The sequence below is a fragment of the Varanus komodoensis genome, unplaced genomic scaffold, assembly GCF_004798865.1.
Source record: "Varanus komodoensis strain SLA01 unplaced genomic scaffold, ASM479886v1 scaffold3, whole genome shotgun sequence".
NCBI lineage: Eukaryota > Metazoa > Chordata > Lepidosauria > Squamata > Varanidae > Varanus > Varanus komodoensis.
Window position 1 is genome coordinate 57806905 of NW_025335761.1, and position 19923 is coordinate 57826827.

Sequence of the window (19923 nt, forward strand, 5' to 3'; positions counted from 1 at the left end):
GCTGAGTCTCCATAGGACACACTCCCCCACTGGGTCACTGTTGCGAGCCCAGCCGGGACCCCAGCCTCTTATTTTTGCAGAGAAAGGAACGTTTCCTTTCCTGATGGCCTCCACTTTGCAGGTGGCAGCGGAAGACAGCAGGGAAGGGGATCTTTGTTTGCTCGCCAGCAGCGCTTTGAATTCCGGAAGGACCGGCAGAACCAGCCTCGCTTTAACTGTCTTCCCTGCTCCTTTGCGCCGCCCGACGAGATGGCAAAAGAAGAGATGGGCTTCCTTCGAACAGAGACATACCTGATGAATTGGCCTGACAAACCAGAGGCCCAGAGACTGTTTCTGTGTGCAACCACACAGACTCCCTCTGGGCATACTTTTATTTACGCTCGTACAAAGGGGAAAGATGTCTGTTTATCATCAGACGCTCCCTAAGTGAGAGGAGATGCATGCCAGCCTTCACCCAAGCTGGTGGGGGACTACAAATCCCATTCTCCAGAAAGAACTGCTCACGCCTTTTTACCTTGTAAAGGAAAAGGGCCGGGGCAGGTTTTTCACAGCCTGGTACCCTCTGGAAGTGCAGGAATGCAACCCTGGATGGCCGTGTTGCTGATTGGTTGGTTGGTAGCGGGGGTTGGTAGCCCAACACATGTGGGGAAAGCCAGTGTGGGGAGGGAGGCTGCTGTGCACCCCCTTCTCACTTTGGGGGGCTCCCCCTGCCTAAACAGGCGTGGGCTTGCACCCTTGGAGGAAGAGGAGACTTAGGACAGATGAAAGGGGATGCAGCACAGGAAGCAGAGATGGCCACCCATCTGGGTGCTTTTGAAAGGGACTGGATGCATTCGTGGAGGAGGAAGCCGCCTGTGGCTCCTCACCTTGCTGGCCGCGTCCTCCCTCCACTGTGAGAGGCAGCCTGCCGGCGTGCGCCAGTTTGGGCACTCGGAAGCCTCGCACCCATCCAGGAGGAGCTATCCTGCCACCACATGCGTGGAGTGCTGGGCTTGAAGGACCCTTGGTTTGAGCCAGCTTGGCTTTCGTAAGACGTCCTGTTCCTAAATCTTCGTATGACTGGCGGCAATTTGGACTCGCTGTGCTTGCTCGTCACACCATCCAGCCAGTGACCGTGGTTTGGTACAGTGAAGATCACACAAGCACACGCACACACACTTCTGTCAAAAGCAATGGCAGGCAATTTCTAGACCGGCAAATACACACAGGGGTCGTTCATGTTTATCTGGAAGACAGTAAGGGATGGAAGAGGTCTAGAGACATTTTGGCTTCTACCCCTTTACAGAGCAGCTCCCTTGGAAAAAATGGTGTGTGTGTGTGTGTGTGTGTGTGTGTGTGTGTGTGTGGTGGGGGGACCCTTTGGAATAATGATAACTCGTCTTCTCTTAGTTCTTGTTACAAAAATTCCAGGCTAAATTATCATCTAATTTCAGAGAGCTCCATGACTGAGATTATCGGTGAGTCATTTGTAATTATGTGCCAGATTGTATTAAAGCATGAAAACACAAAGAGGTCTCATCAAACACTAAGAGGGAGAAAGAATCAAATTACATTTTGCAGGCAGGATAACAGTACATTTCGGATTCATGGCATATTACAAATGCAAAACGGGAGAGGGGTGGAATGGCTCGGGGTGAGAGAGCAGGGAACTCTGCCTGAAAGCGTGCAAGGCCAAAGAATTGCCAGGCCCCGATCCAGAGGCCCAGGCAGAATGAGGAGGGCCCTGGCGCGATGTCGCGGGGCCGTTGCCAGGTTATGCGTGCAAGTCCATGTTGTTCTGACAGAGGTCCCATGCTATGAACTCGCCCACAGCATCCTTTGCTTCGCAGGCACTTTTCCTGCGCTCGGAAGCACACAGGAGAGCGACAGAAGGATCCAGGGACTGGAGCAGCTCCCCTCTGAGGAAGGGTCCCAACATCTGGGACCTGCTAGAGTGAGGATGACACAGGATCAGCATCCCGAATCCGGCAGGGTGTGGAGAAAGCGGAGAGGGAGGCATTCCTCTCCCTGGCTCATAACACTAGAACCCAAAGGGGTCCTCCCAGGAAGCAGAAGGGTGGGAGACGCAGGGCGGTAAATGGAAGGGCTTCTTCGCACAACACACAGCTAAACGTCGACATGCTGTAGTGATGGCCGCCCGCTTGGAAGCCTTGAAAGGTGAGAGGAGAAGAGGAAGGATGGGATTACCAGGGGCTACTGGTCGTGTATCAGGGGCAGCGTGCCTGTGAACTCTAGAGGCAGGCAGGCAGGGGCACATGGGAAGGATGGCACCCATGTCTCGCTTGTGGCCTTTCCACAGCATGGGTTGGCCACTGTGAGATCAGAATTCAAGAGGAGAGGAGAGGAGAGGAGCCTATAAGGCCAGCAAGTCCGACCTGCTGCTCCACCTCCCCATGTGGCCGCCCATCCAGCTGCGGGCCCGTGCCTTCCCGGCTTAGCAAAGGTGAGTTGACATGCCAGCTCAATGTTTAGCTATGCGAGCAGCCTGGACTGAACCGGCTGTTCCTCTGACCCAGCAGAGCTGCTCTTGCGCTCTCGTCCAGCCGCCCCCTCCCGCTCGGTCCAGGCAGGATGAGGCAGGCAACCGGTGCTGAGAGGCAAGAGGGGTGGGGAGGTGCAGAGGCCGGAGCTGTGGGCGTTGCACGAAGGTGGGTGGCGGAAGGCTCTGTCCCAGGGCCGGTGCTGAAGTAAGGTGACCGGGTGAGCTTCTGCAGGTGGGATCTGGGTGACCGGGCTGGGGGGCTTGTCCTTGGCTGGCGCAGCCTAGTCTCTCCAGTTAAAAGCCACCTGGGTGGTCAGGCCAGAAAAGACCTTGCAAGGCTTCTCAAGGCGCTCGATAAGGAGAAAGATGGAGTAATAGGGAATTAACAAATGAACACATTAATGCCCTTTTTGTTTTAAATATGGAATTTCAGGAAAGGACTTGCCAGGTGTAAGACACCAAAGCCATGACATCCAGGCACCAGAAGTTCTATGCAGTCCCCATTCTGGCCTCTCAAAATTCTGCCACAAAATGCTAGTGTAATTTCTCTTTTCTCTGTAGTCATGAGGGCTAGCAACTTAACGCACGTACAAGGAAAACACCGTCACCCCACAGCAAGGCAAGTTAAGCAGAAATAGTGGTGCTTGAAGAAAGTTTTACTTCCAGAGGTCTTCAGGAGGTCAGTTTGCTAATGCAGTCAGTTGGCATGAGCAACAATTCTTGTTGCCACGGGGAACCGGATAAGTGGAGTGTGGTAAACAGAGATTGTGCAAAAGCCACGAGTGCGATCTCTTGTGACCGACCCTACACTGAGCACAATGCAGCCCAGCTGAGCACCTCTGGGTCCCACTGGAAACATTTAAGCAACCCGAGCTCTCCCACTGAGCTCAGGGAGGCTTAGAAGTGGCCTCGGCTTCAGCCGGATTGGTCCTGTTCCGCTTTTCTGACAACATGCCCCAAATTCAGTTTGATAAACTTTGTAATAAACGTTGTACAGAAAGAATGCTTTTCCAAGCCAAAATTAAAGCACCAAGGTCAGAAATGAATAACTGCTCTATTGTTTATAGGGCGTCATTCAAAAACCACTGGGGGAACACTTTGGTCCCCCGCGATATGGCTGCTGACATCAAAGTCACTGTGCTTGAACGAGCGGACTTCAAAGGGAGGCCCCCACGTAAATCGCTGAACTAGAACAAGCCGGCACAATCAGTGCAGATTCACTCCGAATGTGGGGTTGCTTCCCTATTACAGGTGCTTAATTAGGATATGATAGCTTGGAAGTTCTGATTAATACGTCGATAATCACATTTCTACACCATCGTGACTGAAGTCCTCTAGGCAGCTCAGCCGCACATGACTGGAAACTGCTGATTTGAACAAGTCACTCTGTTCTTATCATGAATATAATTTGGGTAGAACTACAGAGCAGTAATTAAGAGGGGGGGGCAGCTTGCATTGACAGGGTGCCTCTTCTGGCATGAACCTGCCTCATTAACAAAAGGCCCCCTCTGAGGGAGGTTTGGAAGGTGCTAGCAAAGGAAGTGGCCTGTTCATTGCTGGCCCCCAGCTGTGGAACATTCTCCCCAGGAACATCTGCCTGACATTAAGACCATTATCCTTTTGGCACCACGACCTTCCTCTACTTTCGGGCATTTGGCGGCATATGATGCAGTTCTTAATGGGGTGCAGGATTTATTCTTATTTACTTTATTTTCAAATTTGTATGCCACTCAATAGCCTGGAAAGACTCTCTAAGTGGCTAGCAATATGCAAGAAACAGTATAAGTACAGGGGGAAGAGGGAAGGAAATCTGTTTTGAGTGCACACCTATAATCAGGTTTTAAATTCAGGTTCTGTAAAGTCTTCCAAAAATGGTTTTTGTTTTGTTTTGTTTCTTTTTGTTGATTGATAACATTGTGTGTACATCTATTTATGTATATGTTTGTATGTAAAAGCAATTCGTATGGGAAGGTGCCCTTGGGGTTGGTAAAGAAGCCCAGCTGGTGCTGGTGCTCGGCTCAGCTGCCCTTTTCAGTATGCAGCTGGGCTGGGTTGAAGGCTCTGGTGCTGGTGCATGAAGCCTAAACCAGGAGGCAGGTTGCCCAGGGAAGCACCTTCTGCCTTACCCCCCTGCCCTATCGTGCTTTGGAGGGGGCCCTCGGCCGGTTGGAATGCCCTCACTTATTTTGGCCTTTGCTGGATCCCTGAAGCCTGGATCACAGTCCCTTCCCAGCGCCTCTCAAGAGACTGAACTGTTGGTTCGTGGCTGGTGGCCTCCACTGCTTGGCGTCCTGAATTTAACAGGTGGGGGCTTGGAAACTCCCCACCTCTGGAGGTTGGGCAGCTGAGCACTGTGTTGTTTTCAGCACCTTCTGAAGATGTCTTTGTTCCGGGAAGCCATCCTTGCTGACCAGCCACAGTTTTAATGTTATCCTGCTTTTAACACGTTGTTTTTATTTGTTTATCAATTTTACCACTCTGGAATCTGTCCAGCTATGGGGTGGTATACAAATGCTATAAATAAATAAATACTGTTTTGTAAGTCTTTAATCTTTATTAACCACACAGAGCACTTTGGCTATGAGGCAGTCCGGAAATGTTATAAATGAAAGATGTGTCCAGATGATATGGCAGGTATCTCTCCCTCATCTCTTCAAAACTCTGCCCCCCCCCCTTGAACTTTCAAAGCTGGACTCTGTGCATCTTTTGAGTTTCCTAATTGATTTTTCAGAGTAGGACTATCAGTGTGACTGTACAAGGACTTGACAAAACAGTCTTAATAGCCTGCAATGTATTTGCACTGGAGTTAAGGAGGTCAGGGGATGATGAGAAGAAGTGGCTTATTTGGATCCTGTGCTGGATTCTTATTTGGATCCACTCCCAGCCAGGTGTCTGTGTGAAGAAGACAAGGCCGCTCTAGCACAGAACTGAGAAAGTTACCTGAATGCAGAGCCTGACTGCTGGCTGCCAGAAGCAGCCCATTTAGTGCATCCACCAATGTACATTTGGAAATAAACACAAATATTGCAAAATGCCAGCAAGTCTTCAGTGACCTCCGTCCAACAAGAAAAGACTCCAGGCATGCACTGTGTCCTTCTCCACCTGTAGAACTATCGACGAAGGACCATCTTCATGTGCCATGAAATCTAATGCCACAATGGATGGGTTGACCATTCAGGTGCTCCCCAAACGTTTCATGCTTTGATTTTGCATCCAGAAATCACAGGGTATCTGGAAATGGGACCTGCTTACGGCTGGATTGCTACACAGTTTTACCCTAGAACATCCCGCATTGACCCAAGGAGATGTGCTGCTTCATAACCATGTATTGGATTGAGCTGCAAACTTCTTCACTGAGTGAGGGCCAGTGAATCTCCCATTTCCCATTTCTTCAGAGATAATCTCAGGTTTAAAAAAATCAGGGTGGGGGAAGAATTAAGCCCTGATGGTACAAGGAAAGGAGGAAAATCCTTTAAGACTTTAGCAGTTAATAATCTGCTGAAGTGTGACTTAAAAAGCCACCGTTTCCTTCATCATCACATTTAAAAGGGCTCTTGGAACCATCTGCCAGCTAATACAGGCTTGATTAAAGCTTTAATGTTTTATTCTGTAATGAAACATATTGCAAAGACAGGGGGATGGGAGGGCTTTGTATCGAAGGCACACAGCATGGTAACAATTTGCCATTTTTCCCGGAAAACTCAGCAATATTTGCTCCCATGACTAATTAAAGAGACGTAAGACATTGGGCCTTTTGAACATCTTAGAATTCCTAAATGTATCTTTGCTTTTATTCATAAAGCCCACTGACTGTACAGCTTAGCTCTTATCACAAATATTCAGAGTTGAAAAGGGAGAGGTTTAATGTGCAATTTCAATCAGTTTGGTAACTCAAATTGTCGTGATAAAATATGGGGAGATTCCAGCCCACACACTGCAACCACACACTTCCGTGATAGTCGGTGTCTTGATTCGAGCATGCACTGGACATCCAAAACAGACCTTGGTCCAAGCCAGGCCACGCATGGGCCCCTCCCCCTGGTGGCCCAATACGGCCTTCTGCAGTGCCCCAGGTGGCCCCCCCCCGACCCCTCGCCTTTCCCCCACCAACACCCATTTTGCACCTTCCTGATTCGTGTGTGGTTCCCCCCATGCTGAAAGGTCAAGCTTCCTCTCATAGGGCTTAGGTTTAAGCCACAGTATGCTAGACTCTTTGGAGGGGGGACCCACCCCTTGGATTTCAGCACCACCCTCTTGACCTTTGGCTCAGACACTGCAGCTTCTAAGAGCATCCTTGATGGTGAATGCAGCCTTTGCATGGAAAGGAGCGGCCCAATAGGCAAAGGACCAAGTCAGAGGTTGAACTCAGAGAGAAAGTGGAAGAGAAGGCCTTGGGTTCCATCCCTGGCAGCGTTGGCACCAAGGGGCCACCACTCAAAAACAGTGCTGAGCTCAGCCCTCTGCCTAAGTGCAGGCCAGGATCTTATGTACTTGCATCAATAATGCAGGCAGGGCCGTCTTCATGCTTGGGCCTGGTGGGCACTTGCCCGGGGGCGCCATACTAACCTGTGTATGTCAACCCTTGGAAAATGGGGAAACTTCCCAAATTGACAGAAGTTGTAGTTGTCGCAGGGGCCCCAGTACACTGCTTTGCCCGGGGCTCATAATGCGGTTAAGGCGGCCCTGACTGTAGGGCAGAAGTAGGGAAGACTTTGGGATTGAACTCCCTTTTGGAGAAGCTCTGGGGGCTGATTTCCACCAGCAGCCAGGGACAAAGGCCTCAAAATGAAAATGATGCAAATGATGGTGATGATGTCATTACACTGCAGCTTAATCCTGGAAACAACCGGTGGCTGGAGGGGAAGGACGGGGGCCAGGCATGGCCATCTGGAGAACTCTTTGAGTGCCAGGCTGGAATCCTGGGAAGGCTAGATCCGAGTCTGGACTTGGGGTCCCCAACCCTGCTGTATGGGGTGTCCAGCATACATTACTTGACATTTAGTACTTTTTCACAAGAAGTAAATGGGGTCTACAGCTTTGATCAGCAGTCTTTACCCTTATCAGGAAACAAAGCCAACCCCAACCTACAACGTGGGCAGAGCTGAAACTGATTTTGCACTCATTTCTTTTTCTGAGAAGATGAGAAGGTGGCTGTCAGGGCTCCTGCACTTGAACAAGTGCACAGAGGGGGCTATTTTAGTCCGCACACCCGGTACAAGTTGCCATAATGGACCAAGGGAAGAGACTTGTCCTGAGACAACCTCTGCTACAGAACTAGAAAGGACCGCGCCCTGTTCTCCTTTGAGGATGCCATGATCCAGTGACACCCTCATGTTGGACACAATCGCTGAAGGCCACTGACCTAAGCCACGAACCGGCTCGCTAGTGTACTTGTGTATAAGCAAAGAAGCATCAAGACAGCAGCTGTTTTCGTTTTGGACCTGACTAATTCAGGTGACCAGCTGAAGGGAGAAAACTCATGTGAATGGCAAGACTTCTCCCTCTGCCTGTCTCCAGAGTTAACGACCAGCAGTAGTGACTAATTGCAGGCACTGACTCTTGCAGTTACTGAATGTGAACTGTAATAATCCAAGTCCGCAGATGCTCCCAGAATGAAAGCCACGACCTGGGCCCGTGCAGCCCCGAGGAGGCACAGCCACAGTGCCTGCTCCATGCAAATGCCTGGGACCAGCAGGCCCAACAGAAGAGGCGGCGTTTCTAGCAGGTTTCTGTACACGAAAGATGGGGACCGAACTCAATTCAGGGGCCTGCTCGGCTCGTACTTCTCAGTACCCACATTCGAAAGCCAGGGCAGGAGGCGGGGGACTGCGAAGGCTTGCTTCACTGTGTTAATCGCAAAGGTGAAACCCTTCTGTTTCTCATGCTCTGGGGGAAGCTACCTTTGCTATGGTTCCTGATGCCTAAAATACAACTAGCGCAGGAACCATGGACCAGATGAAAAGTTCACCCCTGGGTCTGCTAAGAGGAAGCATGCAAACAGGATTATCCATGGTGGATTGGGCCCACACTTCAGGGGTGGGCCTCTTGAACTGGCCTCTCCTGACAGGTTCGGCTCGAGACCGGATGCAGCATGTGTTGGTAGAATTCATGCTGTGTTCAGTGAGAATGATTCCAAACTGCATGTCTGCCTTTATTTGCTGAGCGACATTTATATCTGAAAAAGTGAGGGGAAAGTTATGGTTGGTAGTTTCTGGCTGCCATGATCATGTGATTTGGAAAGGGACCCTTGTTTTGATTAGAGAAAGAAGATCCACCTTGAAAGAAAACTCACACACTTCAGTGATTAAGAAATGCCTTGCTTCATGAAGACAAAATAGGATTTACACAAGCATTTTTGTACATTCCCATCCAAGTCACAGAGACATTAAATAGAAATTAAAAAAAACACCACCAACTAATAGAAGGCAGGATTTTCAAGAACACATAATCCAAGATAAGGTAAAGTATTTACAGATATTACATTTGTTCGACAGCAAAACAGCACAGCATCACTTCTGGTGCAGATTGGTGGGGCCCATCCAAGATGCTCACAGGTCGTTGTGATCCACTGGCACTCACACGCTGCCAAATGCACTGGTCTTGTTAACGCACAAACAAGCAGCACAATTCCTTTGCAATGAAAGCCACCCTGAAATACTGAACTCCCACACAATCCAGAGAGAAAGCAAACAATAGAGGGAAAATGGCCATGGAAGAGGGTTTTAAACAGTGCTCCGCACGCCTCTGTTTAGCTGCTCCCCACTGAAGTCAGACTTGCATGAATAACGGCATGTCGGGTAGAGATAGAGGGGAGTCTGGGGGTGCCTGTGAATTCACGGGTTGCCAACATTTCTCTAGCCCCAGAGCTCTGCTCATATTTCCTGGGATGCTGCCATTGGGTTACATCCACCTTTAACCTATGGCCCAGTCATTTAGGTTGGATACAACCTCCTGCTTCCCTGGGAGCGAAGAGACCATGCAGGTGACATCTAGAGGGTGGCTGTCCACAACAGTTCGACTATGTCGGAGCCTTCTCTAAAGAGACAGAGGAGGATGAGGAAGAGGCAGTTGTGTGAACTGAACCGGCACAACGAGGTCTTCGCAGGGAGAGCCTGGCCCAAGGTCCGTGCGCCAGCACTGCCAGGGGGAGCGGATGGACAAGTGGCCAAGTGACCAAGGAGTTAAAAAGAACATGGAAAAGCGTTAACACTCACAGCTGGGGGATTTTGACTAATTTAGTAGCTTCTAAATGTATGGCACACACAGCCAAGATTCGCATCTCATAATCGAAAGCTAACTGTTCTTGAAACCCTATAATCTTTCATCATCATTTGAGTCTGGAACACAGCAATATCCAAATGACTTCCAGAGAAATTCAGCAAAATGCTTCCTTCAAGGTCACGGTGATCCGCTGGCAGCTGAGAGCTGGTGCTGGCGTGCGCCTTCTTAACATTTGCCTAAGTAGTTAGGACAACAGAAAGTGGCACCTGCTAATCCATTTGCATTCCCTGAGCTTAGACACAGCAAGGAGAAATGAACATTAGAGAGGAGGAGGAGAAAATGACCGAGAAGAAATTCTCACACAGTATTATGTGGATTAGGAAGTGCAAAGTGGGGTTGAAAATCCATATAAACAGTAAGGTAAATAGAAAATCCATCCTTCTGCATGCACAAGACAACCCTCTCCGTACCTCCCTGGTTGTGCCGTGGCTAAAAAAAAGCCATTCTTAGGAGAAGCTGCTGGCTTGTGAACGGCCCCCGACGAGCCTCCCTGACTGTCGCCTTCGGTTCCGGCTTCCCCGTGCACAAGCACGGCACCCAGCTCTCCATGATGCTCCTCTGCAAGGAACTGGGCATGGGAGCCAGCTAGGCGGATTGAGCCTTCCCTAACGTGGCAGCTTCCAAAAATGCTGGACTACAACTGCCATCACACGCACCCAGCCTTGGGCATGTCGGCTGGGAATGCCAGAGGCTGTAGTTCAACACACTGAGAGCGCACAAAGTCGGGAAAGGCTGTTCTTAACAATCTCATAGAAGACAAAATTCAGGAAGGGCGCTAGGCAAGGAAGACGTTCTCTTGTTTTGTTTTGTTTTCCCAGAGCTAACATTATATAACTTCTTTCAGACAAAATCATTTGTATTTCGGAACAAAGCCCCTTCCAACTTGGGCGGTCTCCTCGAGTGTCATGCCACTTTAAAAGAACTTGGGCAAAGGCAAATGTTCAAAGATTAGTACACATACATGCCCAGAGAAATGCAATAGCTATCCAAATATATACAGACATTTCTCGGGAAGCAAAACATTTCAGCACCATGTTTTACATCTGATACGGAATGAAAGAAGGACAAGCGGATATAATGATTACTTGAACACTGAGGGCAGCAGGACTGGATAGTCAAAGGACCACTTTAATTCTTCTGCAGAGAAAGCAGGCATTTTCTTTATGAGCAAAACCCAACAAGACGAGAGATACCTGGGACTGGATCTCCCCATCTCTGCAGTTTTGCAAAAGATGTAGCCCTGAGGAGTGGGAAAGGTATTTTGAGGGGAACAAGAGTACACAGAGACTCTCGTGCTTCAAGCCCTCCTTCCTGTTTTTGACACAGAATGACCCCTGGTGCTGTTTGCCCCATCACAGGTAACTTACAAGTCCTCATAAACTTTCTTTAAGAGGGCAAACAGCAACCCCTAGGCTGGGCCACACATTTAACGGAACAAAAATGTGGAGAAGAGGTTCAACTCTCTCCCCCAAACTTGTGGGCCCAATTCAGGGTGTCGCTTACAAAGCTGCTTTCTGCAGCATTTCGACCTGCTCACAGATCTGCTTCGTCTCTCATCTGGCCCTCAGAATCCCCAGTAAAAATACCTTAATGAGCCAAGTAAGTATGCCAGGGCGGCCAGTTCCTAAGAATGTCAGGGTTGAGGAGCAGGCAGAGGTTCAACAGGGGCACGTTTGTCCTTGCTGCTGCACTGAAACTGCTAAAGGCTCAAAATGAGCTTGCATAAGAAGATTCCGTGGCGTGCCTCTTCCTGCAAAAGCCTTCCGGCAATTTCTGTAATTGGCACCCCAAGTGGGCACTCGGAGCATGCAGCTCGCTTCCATGGTGGTGCCCTGGCCCCAAGGAAGCCCCTCTGGCAAAAGCAACTGCCATTCTCACTGGACAGTCCCTGTGAGAATGAGGCAGCGAATGTCATGGCGCACCCACCCAACTGCGTGGCAGGGGGGGCCGCTGGCAGTGGGAAGGGGGAACTTGGCTGTTGTCACAACAGACTTAATTATACATTTGTTTTATTCCCTCCCCAGCCAACACTGACATGGTAACGAGAGCAGTTTCCAAGCAGTGATGTCTGGCAGAGATTTTTTAATGAAATTTGGTGAGGGAGTTGCTGATGTAAACTTTTACCACCTTGGAATGCCATCGTTCCAAAGAGCAAACATCACCTGCTCAGGTGAAGTGTTTGCAAACCCTTAGCCAGTACTTGGTCCCTAAAAAAAGGCAGAGCTTGTTTCTAATGTTGGCTTGTTGTTCCTCTAACAGTGAACACATCCATTATGTTGCCACAACTATCTCCACCAAAGCAAAAGTGGCCAGAATGCTACTGAAAAAAGAAGCCAGATGTGACAAGTTGAACGTTCTGACTGAGCAACTAGATAATAAAATTAGGAAAATTACATTAGGGGAGGTTGAGAAGGAAGCACTGGCCCCCGCCCCCGCCCTCCATATACACCCCACCATGACTTGGGTGTGATTCTCACAGAGGCCATGATCGTGCCTTTGGGCTGTACCATTTCACACTGCAGGTGTTGGCTGGGATATGGTGTGTATTGACCAAATGCTCTTCCAGTTGGAAGAAAAATACGGCAGTACAGGAAACCCATCCTGCTAGCCGAAGTCGCCCACAAGGAGGGATCTGTTGCTGTCATTATTTGCATGGAAGAACATTTGAGAAGGAATGTCCCCACCTGCAGTCTGAAGTGGGACAGCTCAGATCCTGTTTACCATCCAAGCATGAAGCCTTGGACTCTGTTCAGGGAAGCCGCTTTTCATCTTGCTGTCTAGCTGGGAGCTAGATTCTCCAGCTCCGAACGCTGGTAAAGCCAAGCAATAGGGCAGGAAGAAGTGGCTTGACCTTGACACAGACAAGGCCAAAGTGAGAAATGGGTTTTCGTTTTGTTTGGATGGGGCAGGCAATCAGTTTCCCAGGAAATGAACACAGTAGTGCTTGAAAGCTGAAGAAGTCAAACACTGCTCAACTTGCAGTCCTGTTTAGTCAGAATTTGGGAAGAATCCATCTTACTGAGTTTGGAACAGGAAACAGTTGAGTTTTAAGCTTTGATTCACCAAGTTGCACCTTCTGCCAGTTACTGCAATAGCACGGACTGGCAAACATGGAGAGAGCAAAGCATGGTCAAGCTTGTTCCATGGCGGAGCCTTTAATGCAGCCATACCAATCTCACTAAATACTATTAAATTAAATTACATCGAAGAGGGGGGCTTAGCTTATTTGCTTTAAAACAAAAATGAAACATCATCTCGGAGACAATCTGTCCGTTGTGTTAAGCCGACTAAAACTTCCTTGGGATCCCAGCCAAGAGCACTGCTCTCTGCACCTACAATCAAGAACTTGTTTTTAAAAATAACACTACTGCAGGGGGGATATGGAGTGAGGGAGCACATGGCCTGGCACAGGGGTGTCTGGCTTATCCCAAGCATTCTCCCCTGATCTTCTTCTGCTTAACCCGCCTCTATCAATAGCAACAGTGCATGAAAAAAGACCTAGCTTAATTTTCTTGCTACAAGAATAATAGGACATGCCCCGTATGGAAGCAGCACCCCTGAAGTCTCTACTCTGATAAACCAGCCAAATGCTCCCATTACTTATTCAGATCGTGTTAAACAAACAAAAACAGAATCAAATGAGTGCCGCTGTTGTCTTACAGCAGGGCAGAGACTCCTGCCCAGCAGTGGCCTAGTCCCAGGGCAATTTTGTGGCATGAAAAGGCAAGTGTTCAGGACTGCTTTCCGAGGGGAGTTGCCAGGGCATTCCATGCATCACCCAGATGTGATTTATTCGTGAGTCTTTCAGTATGGAAATATGCGCACGAAGCCGCAGGGAGACTTCTGCTACTGACGAATGCGCTTTTAGCACCTCTACTGTCCAAAGCTTTTTCAAATTTTTCAAATTGCTTTTTAGGAGCAATTTGTTCACTGAGTGGGTTGTTTCTCTTCTTTATATGCATCTTTACAGCAATGTGGCTCAGTCAAAGGCAGCCGCAAACAAGGGTCCGACAGAAGATGTCGAATTGTGCCAAACATTTGGTTCCTCTCCTTCATTTTTCCGGAATTATTTCTTCAGTCAATCCTTTTCCCGCAACATGATCCAGAAACGCTTCAAGTATTCTAAAGCCAAACTGGTGCCAGGCAACAGGTGAGTGGAAACTCACTAAAATTCATAATGAATTTGTCTCTTTAGAAGTCATCAAGGTTTGCTTGCATCACCAGGTAGCTTATTTCGCCACACTAATCTGGATACAAAAAGGATTAATATCCATCGTCGTCATCCATATCGCAACCATAATCTGAAAACACAACATGGAAGAAAAGTAGTTGGAATGAGCCGCATCACCCCAAAGCATCATATACTAGGTGACACCTGAACAAAAAATTCAGCCAACAAAAAGGACCCTCCCATCTTAAAATACAAAGAGCCGGGCAAAGAACAGGCCTGCGCAGAAACCGCAGAGAAATGTATTCAAGTGCAGCACTTCAAAAGGACACTATTTAAAAGTAGGTCACAAATATCAGCAGGTGAGAAAAATCCTACAGCAGGCAAACTGTCAACTTTGTCTTAAGTCGCACAGAATTCATCAAGGAAACAAATTACAGGTTTTATATGAGACATAAACAAGTCAGCTGGGGTTTAATTAACTCTCCAGTAAACCCTTAAAATTAGAGTTCCCCTCCACACACATACCATTAAAAAAAATCTGGCCCAATGGAAACTCCTCCCCATTTCTTTCTGTCCTGTTAGACCTCTGCCTGGCACTCTTAAATTCACTCACATATTATTTTTCCTTATGATTACATGGAATTCTTTTTTCTTTTTTTAAGTATACTTAGGAATACAGTGGTAGCCCAAAAGTTTTTTTTTTCTGGCTGTATCAGCTGGCAAATTGTTAATATAATCTACCTCATTCTTTGTCACTTTGCTTCAAATTTTTGTGAGTAAAAAAAATAGTTGCAGAATGGATTGACCTTATTTACATTGACCCTTATAAGGAAATTTAACTTGGCTCACAACCAGTTTGGGTCATGGCCAGAGTCCTGGAACGGATTAAGTTCGTGAGCCAAGGTACCACTGTACTTAAAAAGAAACGCAGCACTGGGGCATGGGGAGCGGGGACAGTCCAATAACCTGTCACTAGTTTTCGACAGCTATGGTGGTGGTGGTGGTGGTGGTGGAAGTTTTCCTTCAGCACACACAGAAACACCTACCTCGGTGCTGCTCTCTGGAAATGCAATTCCAATCATAGAGGCTAGTGGAAAAAGAGTTCCCCACAGTCTGAGTGATTACTTTCTACTCTGAGCAAACCAGTCTGTTATGATTATTCTACAGACATCGCACAAAAGTTGAAATCAACATCCACTGCTAAATTAGGGTGTCAAGACACTGACACAGTAAATAATCAACACTCCATCATCAGCCTTCTCCCCATGACACTGTCAGATCTCACAATTAGCAGATTCCATGCCAAGTCCTTGGCTATATGTACATATTTACACTATAATGAGAAGCTTCAAAACGGCAAGAATCTTGTATCCCAAACACAGAGTGTATTGTCAGGTCTGCCTATAGATGCTAAACCCTACTGATTGGTTGCATTGCTGAACACTCTGTTGGGTGAGGAATGTTTATGAGCATTATTTATCCTTGGGATTTGTTAAAAGAAGACATTGTACGTTCCTTTAAGACACAGGAGGGCAACTTTGGCGGGAGGGGGGCAGGGGCCATTCAAAACCCCAAACATACTCACAGGCTACTGCCTGCTGGCAGACATAAACATTAATTTTTTGGGAAAAAGGCATCTGGACCCCCATCAAGCACCAAAAAGGTCAGATTTAGCTTAGCTTGTCTGTGTGGCAAATTTGCCCTAAACATCATCTTTTTTAAACAGCTTTGCTTTGCTTTTTTTGGGGGGGGGTGTTGTATGCTGCTTTTAGGCTGCATATTACCACTCCTCATTTAAGGGACAGAAATATGGGTTAATCGGATACATGCTTGATCACCCACCTGACTTCCTGGGAAGTCCTTTTGGGAATGCAGGCAGGGAGGGAGAGAGACCAAGCTCAGCTGCCATGACATGAAGTCACCTACCCACCTAAGAATTATCCCAGTGCCTGCTGTTCTCAGCTTCTCAAATTTGGCTCCTCCAGATAAAAGACTACTACAACGATGATGCATCTGCATTTCAATAAAATCTCACGGACTTCCAGGAAATGTTCTTTGTCTAGAAGCCTCACAATTCTTCCTCAGTTACAGGTTTCTTAAATAATAAGGGCAACCCATCACTGTCTCTCACATTAGCAATCTATAAACAGTGCCTCCTATCCCAAAGGGATTTCGGGGTGTCATTCATAAAATGACCTAAATGTAATACAATAAAAATAACCTAAAAACACGTTCACACATAGTGTTGTGTATAACAGTTCTCTGAGAAGTGAGAGTTTGGAGGGATTCCAGCATTTAGCTGCAAATACATGGGCTGAGCATAGGTGGGGGCTCTTGGCTTAACACCCCAAGAGTCACTGCAGGAGGTGAGAAATCCGCACCTCCAGAGCTCCAGGAATCCACCTCTCCTAGCTGTTCCCTCTGGAACCGCAGCTCGCCTTGGCACAGGCACAGCTGGTGACAGAAACTGCAAGGAGGAAGGAGAGAGGAAGCAGAGGGAGGGATCCATGCTCTCTTCCAGGACTGCAATTACGGACAGCTCATCTACTTTAAAATCTATAAACTGTGCTCCATGCCCAAAAGGGATTTCAGGGTGTCATTCATAAAATGACCTAAATGCAATACAATAAAAATAGCCTAAAACACATTTACACATAGTGTTGCATCTAGTAGTTCCCTGAGAGGTGAACGTTCTGAGGGACACCTGGCCATTTTGCCAGGACCAGGAAGGCCATCTCCAGCACTTCTACCAGTTCAACCAGTTTGGCTTTTACAACCAAAAATCACAGGGCTGGAAGAGTCCCTGGAGAAGGCAGGTCGTCCAAACCCCAGCCTCCTAATGCCATTACCTGGAGGTGACCCTAAGACTGAAGTGTGACCCACCTTGTCCTGAGCATTTCATAGCGGCTTCAAGCTTCCCATTTAAGCAGGTGTTTGACGGCCAGTGTGAAACAGCACCGCCAGGGTCGAGGGCAGGCCTAGCTGGACACCCACTGGAGGCCCATGTGCCAGCAAGAGTCCACTGACCCCCCCTCCCCTGGGAAGGGGGCTTGGTGCGCCTCTGTATAACTGCAGCCCTTTGTTCCGCTGCCACTCGCACTGGCCAGATGATGCTGGTGACAAATACAGGTAGAGATGCTGCTGCCCCCAGCTCTGGCCTTTTGCCCCCCAAACAAGTGGGGCAAGAATGAAAAAGAAGATGCGGGGCAAATGGGATTTGGAGGGGGGCAGGGTGTGTTGCCATGGGCTTCGAACACCTGGCGACTGAGCCAGGGAGGACTTAATACCTATCACTGAATTAACTGTCTCACGTGTGATTTTCTGTTTATGTAAAACCTTTGGGGGTAACGTGGGCTTAGTAAACCCCTCTAAACATTATTAAACAATAACACATAAACAGTATTATTAACTTGAAAGCATTTATCCCAGCACTGTGTGGGAGCATCAAGTCCTTACCATGGAAGCTTAGGCACAAAATCCCCTTTATGGGAAAACTACAAAGGCAATTCTGAGAAATGAGGATGAGCAGGGGATGAGGAGGTGGCAAAGATTTAGCAGATCACCATGTATGAGACAGATGCCAGCACTCAAAATGCAGCAAGAAAAATGACAGAGATGGAAGACTGAACTGGGAAAGCATTTACAGAAAAAGTACAAAAAGCTCTGGGAAAAGATGCATCCTAAGCTACACGAACTGGTGTCAAAAACCCCCAGTGGGACAAAAGGAGAAAATGTACAATTTGCCGCCTCATCCAAGAGCTGGAAGGGGAAAGCAATTTGTAGGAACGTGTGACTTCTGTAGCATGATTCAGAAGGCCATGCTAGAGTGGAGAATTTCCAGATCTAAAACCGGAGGAAGACAAGCAGAGCAGATGGTCCTTTGGCTCTTTCTGTCACGGCGGCCTGTCCCTGTGCACTGAGCGTTTTTTCTGTATGGCAAATGGGTGGGGTGAGGGATGCAGAGGGAGGGGATGGCTCGACTGGCCGCTAACATGGTCGTGGTCCTTCGAACGCCTGTGAGGAAGGCTCTTCCTTGCTGCTGCAGCCAAGAGGCCTACGTGAGTGTTTCTGGGGATCACTTACAGGTGAACGGCCACCGAGTCACGAACATTCATGCCCTGCCTCTCCTTGAGAGCTTTCACAAGGAGGTCCAGCGAGAATATTACACCCTAGTTTGGCCTTATGTGGTCAAACCAGCAGGAGCCTGGGGCTTGCAGGCTCACTTCTTCCCACCACCACCACCGATTCCCTGCCTCCCATCCTGATTAAAGGCAAGCCACATAGCTGGCATCTTTTCAGGACCCTGCAGGCCAGTTCTGGAACTAAGGATCAAAGCCTGAGCAGGAGGAAGTATGCAAGCCCAAGTGCCTCCAGTCCCTCACGCAAGAAATGCCAAATCATGGGTTGGCATGATGCCTCAGGTGTTCTGCTGGTGGAATGGTACAAGGGAAGAAGTCATACGGACACGTGCGGACGTGTGGGACGCGATGGTGGAGCTGTCAAACTGCTTTTGGAAAGGGTTAAGAAATGCTTTGTGGGGTGGCATCTCCTTAAAATGTGTGAAATTAAGGCCCACCATTTCCTCCCATTAGTTGCAGGGCGCTCATGCAGTGGTCCTCCTCCTCTTCCACCTCTTCTTCTTCCACGTCTTCCTCATGGTTGTAGGATACAGGCCCAGTTTCCACCAGAACATTTGCTGACTTTTCTGTCTCTTGGACGTCTGGCTGAATGTTTGGAAAGACTGCCTGCAAAGGATGAAAAGATTATTTCAAAACTGTGTGTGCAGTGCCCACCTCTCAGCTCACCTCTCTGCAAAATGTCCAACTGAAAGAGGGAAAAACTTGCCCGGTGCATTCCCTATTGTCACCCTATTAAGGACCCAAATTAAGACACTTAAAACTCTTAAAGGGCACATGGAAATTCTTCCATGGAAAGTCAGAATTGTTAACCTATTTTAAAGCGCAGCCATAGACAATATGAGGAAAGTGTTTAATGCACACAGATTTGGACAGCTAGGAAGGTAAAACATTAACTCTTAAAGGAGAGAGGGATGCTGACAAGACTATCTGAGGGCTCTGTGGAATCAAGACAATTCACAATTCCTCAGGTTTCCCTGTGGAGACAGCAGCACCTTTGGCGAGCAGAGCCAACAAAGCATATTCCACAGGATTTTACAAGGAAGCAGAGGTATCATTACCAGTCTGAAATACACAGCTAGGGAATATTTATTGTTCTTCTATGACAATAGTACTTAAAAGGCAGCCTATGATTTTAGCAAGAGGTTACATGCATTCATTCAGTTCTTGGCACCCCCAACTGCACCTTCACTTCTTCACACTGGGTCAAGGCAACACGGGGTGGAGGAAAGGAAGAAGCATCTGCTCAATTAGAGGGAATGGGAGGGTGGTGATGGGGTGCATCCCGCACTTACTCAGCCTCAGCCAAGAAGTTTAAATTCAAATGTGTCAACAGTGAAAAAATAATGGAATGTCGGAACATCAATGTGCCTATTGGCTTCTATTAATTACTCCTGTCAATACTTTCCACACTTAATTTTAGAAGCCTAGAAACAGGGCAAAAAGGGGTCTTCCAGGCCATCTAGTCTGACCCCCGGCTCTAGCCGGCTCTGCTCACAACGTGCCTACCATGTGCATGTCTAGCCTATCGTTGAACACCCTCACCACTGGGGCTTCAACCACCTCCCTTGGAAGCCCATTCCATACCCTCAGGGTCCTAACTGTCAGGAATTGCTTCCTAGCATCCAAATTGAACCTTGGTTCCCTGAGTTTGGCTCAGTTGGAGTGTGTCCTGCCCTCCTATGCAGGGGAGAACAGGTCTCTACCCACGTCCGTGTGACACCCCCTCACATACCTAAATGTCACCAACAGATCCCTTCAGAGTTTCCTCTTCTCCAGGCTGAAAAGACCCAGCTCCCTCAGTCTCGCCTCATACAGCTTTCCCTGCAATCTGGCCACCATCCTTGTGGCCC

The 19923-nt window shown here is 48.2% G+C and overlaps 1 long non-coding RNA gene across 1 annotated transcript; it reads right to left on the minus strand.

The window, feature by feature from the left end:
* Positions 1-8783: 8783 nt before the first annotated feature.
* LOC123026822 lies at positions 8784-18837 on the minus strand. Its single transcript, XR_006415392.1, has 2 exons — positions 18511-18837; positions 8784-14064 (listed from the first exon to the last, which is right to left on the minus strand). It is a non-coding gene; the product is annotated as an uncharacterized LOC123026822 (long non-coding RNA).
* Positions 18838-19923: the final 1086 nt, after the last annotated feature.